Below are 6,232 nucleotides of genomic sequence, written 5' to 3'. Positions count from 1 at the left end.
TCCTAAATCTTTCATACAACGATTCACACCTATTTTCAACCTCTGGCTGATGTACCACTGGTATCACAGAAGGTGGCATAACTAGTGCAGCATCCCTTGACGCAACCTGTTGTCTCAATAACCGAATCTGCTCTTCTTAACTCTGAAGTCTAGCTTGCATATCAGCAAGCACCTGCTGCCAGTTCTTAGGGACTGGTGGAGGGTTTTGACAATGATTATCATCTCCAGCCTCGATCTCAGCGCCGACAAGTCGAACTGATCGCCTTGGAGGCATAACTCTCCAAGTATATCTGCAATCAATGAATCGACTTATTAGGCAATGATAACGGGTTTTAGAAGTCACCCCACAAACCAACACCAACGATTAAGCAAATACATGCAACCACAATGCTAATAAGCAATTCAATAACGCTAAAATACAATAACAATGCTAATAAGCATGCCTTTTTATGTGCACATAGCAGTCAAGGGCCAAAACCTATTAGTATATTTCATGCTTCCTATGCTAACATATAAATACAACATATCTATTTTCGTCAGGCAATTAGCATGTATTCAAATCATTGGTTACCCAACCATGAGTCAAGTTTTTCTTTGGCGGTGAGTGTACATGTCCAACCAATCTTCAGGAATCATTAAACCTTGGTAGCTCTGATACCAAGTCTTAATCCCCTACCAAACCAGGACTGTTACACTGTGTGTTTAAAATTGTAGTTAACTCATTAAGCGAGTCATTTGGACTAAACTGTGTAGTTAGGGTTATTTAAAATTTGGTATACAAGTTTTTGGTTAAACATTTGCTAATTTTTATTAAAATATTTAGTATATATACACGGGATCCCATAAAAAGAGTTTAAAGTTTTTACAAGGGAAAAATAGACAAGGTACATAACAGTCGTCCTAAGCGGCAAAACCAATAAATCTTAGATTTCCAAAAGAAGTCTCGGCCATGGAAGTTGAGCAGGCTGCCTATGTACACGCTGCCCCCGAAACTCTCCAACTGAATGCTGATCTAACTTCCCCTTGCCCTTACATGTACCATGTAGCACCCAAGAGCCATGGCCCAACAATAAAACTCAATCAAGCATACAAACAATCAACATGTTACAAATATAAATATCATGCCTAGTAATTACAAAAACGCTCAGCAATATTCAATCTAATTATGGAACCATAGGGCGACCCAAGTGTACTCCACACTTATTTCATTCAGACAGATATAGAACCAGACAAGCGTAACCCGCGCTCCAGTCCCTTTTTAAGCGGCCATAGGGCCGTATCAGTGCGTACCACACTTCCAAATATGAACAAACACACATTACATACATATCTCAACTATGTAAAGCACAATTACTCACACTCCAACAAACAGTTCAAGAAAAAGTCATAGCTAGTTTAATCCCAGGGGTTCAAGCCCTAATTTCAACAAGGGTGCAGTTTTCTTACCTCGAGTTCCGTGCGGACGACGATATGACCTCAAGTACGATCCTGACCCCGAGCCTTGCGGTAATCTAGTAACAACATATTAACATATAATAATCAAGAACTAAACCAATTAACTGCTTCAAGGTCGAGTCCTAGCCTTCGGGATCACAAATTCTACTAAACTGGGTTTGATAATCCTTCTCGAGCCCATAGGTTTGAATTTCCATACTCAATAACCCGTTTTCGCTAACTTTCCCAATTAGAGCCGCATCACTCTACAAGTCAGAGAGCCACCCAAACTATCTCCCTGGACACGCGTCGTGACGCAGCTTACCTGTCGCAGTGGCGCCAAGGCGATTCAAAGAACTACCCTAGCCTCTAGGTTCATGCGGGCTGCGATGATCTAAGAACAGTACCCCCATGAACCCAGATTTTTTAAGCTTTTCTCTGAGCCTAAACTCACAAAATTCACCCCAATTAATAACCAAACCCATAATTAAGCCCTGAAACATAACTAATACACTATAAACATCAAAATAAACCCACAAACTTCATCAAAACTCCAACAACACCCAAAGCCCACTCCTGAGTTCAAAACTCAACCAAAACATAATCCAATTAAAGAATTCACCAAGACAGAGGATGATTCTTACCTCAATTGAGTGGATACAACCTCCAACTACTTCCTAACCCAATTCACAGCTTTAATCTCCTTTAATTGCCAAGCTAATCTCAAAAGAACCCAAAAACTCCAACAAGCTAAGGGGGAGAGAGAGAGAGAGTGAGCTGAGAGAACGTGTTTTAGTGTAGTACAACAAAATGAGGGTTTTATGACTCTATTAGGGAGACAATAAAAGTCTACCATGCCTCCCACTAGGAGAGACGTTGTAGGGGGAGTTATTGTAAGTGTAGATTTAATGTCTCCCAAATAGAGACATATGAAACTTTTGATATCACCAAATGGGTGACGTTATAGGGTGTCAAAACACTAAGAGACCATAACGTCTTCCCTAGGGAGACTTGAGCTGTCTACCACATCTTCCTAGGGGAGACATTATAAGTGTTCTGTTTTTTTTTTATTTTTAAATAGTATATATTTGTATTAATAATATATTTGAAATATATATTTAATAATAAAACAAATATTAGTATTTAAATTGAAATTAATTAATAAAATTAAAATCAGTAATTTTTTTATTAATTTATTTTAAAATATAATATATAATAAATAATATATATTACATATAATTAATAATATTTATATATATTATTAATAAAAGATTGTACTGTAAAACAACATACATAAAGATATTAATTTTTCATTGCTGTTTCATTTCAACAAAAGATACACAAACAATTAAATCAGATTTTTATACAAACATAAATATAAACAGATAAAAATATATATAAAAAATAATTCTCTCTCAAACACCAAAATTTAGATCTATATCCAAAAATCAAAGAACTCAAGAAATCATTCCACAACACCACCACAACCCATGGCTCCGCCGCACCACCACTTACACAAGCCATGGCTTTGCCGCACCTCTGCCCACATAAGCCACCCAAACCCGTCACCTATAAGAACATAGAAAATGAGACAAATAGATTTGGAGAAAGATCAAGACGGAGAAACAGAGAGTTACCGAGAGCAAGAGAAAAAGGGAGCCGATCTTAAGATTCATTGTGTCGTTGCCTCTGTTGTTCCGTCATCGTGCTTTCTCCATCCATTCGACGTCACAGAGTGAGAAAAATGGAGTTGAGAGGGTGAGGAAAAAAGTGAGAGATGCGAGAGAAGGTAGTGTGGTGGTCGTGGTGTTCATGGTGGCGATGGTGGTCATGATGACTTTGAAAGAGAAAAAGAAAGATAGATGAAGGGAGATATAGAGAGAAAGGGAAAGAGACAACTGGGTTTTCTTTAGTGGGAAAGATAGAGAACAAATTGGATGAGATATGGGGAAGAGAGGTATAATAATAATAATAATAATAATAATAATAATAATAATATAGATAAACGTGGAAGAGAATGTTATATATAAAAAAGTTGATGTGATGATTTTTATTATATATAAAATACAATATATGTAACATCTCATTTAGGTAGACGTTAGAAACCTCTAATGTCTCGAAATGGGAGACGTTAATAGCAATCCTACATAGAGTTGTGGGGCCCGCCTAATCTATTTATAATATCTCCATATAGTTTTAATGACTTACAATTATAGTCACAAGCAAAAATTTTCAATATCTCCCAACATAAGACATTAAATATTCCTTCTAACTTTTAATGTCTTACACGAGGTGTAAGACATTATATGAAGTCATTAAAATTATAATTTGTTGTGGTGGTGAATGACTTAGTATATGGGAGCGTCTAAGTGATTAGGTTATTCCAAGGCTAGGGAAAAGACCAACTTACCCCTGACCTTTACCTTATTTCTCTAATGCCCCCAAGGGCCAAATCATCTTTTACCACCATTTTCCCGCTAAACTTCAAATTTTATTTAAAATTCCCAATTAATCTCACTAATTTTTCAAACACTAATATTTTCCCATAATTATAACTCATACTCCAATGCCCCCGGTAATTCACCAAATTACTAAAATACTTATAGGCTCACCCTAAGTCGGGTATTAATCCCCGACATGACTTTTCCGCCAAATTGCTCACAAGGATCGCCTTGCGCCACATATCACAAATATATCCACATAATAATATGGTCCCACTTACAAAGCACATATAATTACAATTATACCATCAACGAGTCAAAATTATGAAAATGCTATTTTTCACCAAAAATGGGCCCCCAATCACATTCAATACACACAAGCATGCATAAATAGTCATACTATAATACAGCTCATATATTTCACATAATCACACATATATTCAATTAAATTCACACATAAATCTAATTATGCCCTCCTGGCACGCTAATCAAGGCACTCGGCCTTATTAGCAAACTTGGGACGTTACATTCACACATCTTCCAATGGAGGTTGATCATAGAAGTTGGGATTCATCTCAATCTCATGATTTAGCATAATATTATTCACTTTGGGTTGGGAAGTAATTCGAGACACAATCCTCTCAGCCTTAAAGAAGCTATCAGGTCCTACCTAATTCTCCTTCTCCACCACTGGACCAAAGTGAGGAATGAGGGTCGAGGGGGAGACATGCTGTAACAACCCAAATTTACTAATAAGGCTTAAGGGCCTTGATTAGTGTGTCGGGACGGCATAACTGGATTACATGTGATTTAATGATTAAAATCATGTTATATGATTATTTGAATATCTGAGATGCATAACTATGTGTATTAGTATGCATGTAGGCCCTGATTAGGTTAGAAGGGCATAATCGTAATTCTGGCCCGTTGAGGGCATAACTGTATATATTTGTGATAAATTTTCGAGACCAAATTATTATGTGGATATATTTGTAATCTGTGATTCGAGGTGATCCTAGTGAGCGGTTTAGCGAAAAAGTCACGGCGGGGATTTATAGTCGGCTCGGGACGAGCCTGGGGGTATTTATGGGAATTTAGAGGATATATTGGAGTTTATTTTGATATTGAGGAATATAGCCAGTGATTAGTTAGGTGTCGGGAAGTAAGCGGTAAATATTACGAGGAATTGGGTGAAATGACCAAAATACCCCTAGGTTGATTTAAAGGCTTAGGGATAAAGGGGATGGCAAATTGGTCATTTGGCTTATAAGGGATAAGTATTATTAAGTTTTATGTCTTAGTGGAATATGTATAAGGTCTTAGAAGTTTGAAGGAAAGAAAGAAAAGAAAAGGAAAAAAAAAGGGAATTGGAAGTCTATCTTTCTCTCTCTCGGTTGGAGGTTTCTTCCTCAATTCTTGAAGGAGTTTGGAGCTAAAACTCAGAGGGAGTCTAGGCAGGAACTTGAGGCTAAGGTCTTTGTTCTGGTTTGAGGAATTAGCAAGGAGTTAGCAAGAGTAATCCATCCACTTGAGGTAAGGTCTAAGGTTGTTTTCTTCAGTTTCTGGTTTTATGTAAACATGGATTTTGAGTTGGGTTTTGATGGGGAATTATAGGGAGTTGAGGCTGAAGCTTTGAGGAGGTGAGGGCCAAGCTAGTGTGGAGGATAACCTAGGTTGAGTTCATCCTTCAAAGGTAAGAAACTCTGGCCTAAGTTATGTGGTTTCAGCTGTTGTTCTTATTGAGTTTCTGAGCTTTAGGTTCAACCATGGTGATTCCCTTGATTTGGGGTGAATGTGATTGAGTTATGTGTGGTTGGGATGTATGGGGTGAGTTGGAGATGTTGGTAGGCTTGTTTTTATGTTTGGTTGAAGTTTGGAAGAGTTTTGGTAAGGTTTGGCTCGGCGAAAATCGAAGGAGGAAAATGTAGGGTTTGCTGTGCTGTGACTAGTGTTGTAGCGCTAGCCTTTGGGCGCTACAGCGCTAGGCTGTGTTGTCTGGGGCGTTCTAGGCTCTGTTTGTAGCTCTGTAGCACCCACCTTAGGGCGTTGTAGCGCTACCCTGTTCCCAGAAAGGGGTTTTTGGGTTATTTCTAAGCATTTTTTCCTGAGGGTTCGGGGTTTGATTCCACCACCCCGTTTGGTGGAATTAGGGCTTCATGAGGGCTCGAGATTGTTCCTGAGGCTAGATTTTGGATTTGAGGTTTGGTGATGATTCTAATCTATGGCTGTGACTAGGTGTACGCTAGGGCTCAGGCGGGATCGTGCTCGAGGATCAAATTGAACAAAGCTAGCGAATCAAAGGTAAGAAAACTACACCCAGTTATGTGTTTGTGATGGGACTAAGAGCTCCCTATATC

Source organism: Humulus lupulus, chromosome 5, assembly GCF_963169125.1.
Source record: "Humulus lupulus chromosome 5, drHumLupu1.1, whole genome shotgun sequence".
Taxonomy (NCBI): Eukaryota; Viridiplantae; Streptophyta; class Magnoliopsida; order Rosales; family Cannabaceae; genus Humulus; species Humulus lupulus.
Note: the sequence above shows the minus strand (reverse complement) of the source record.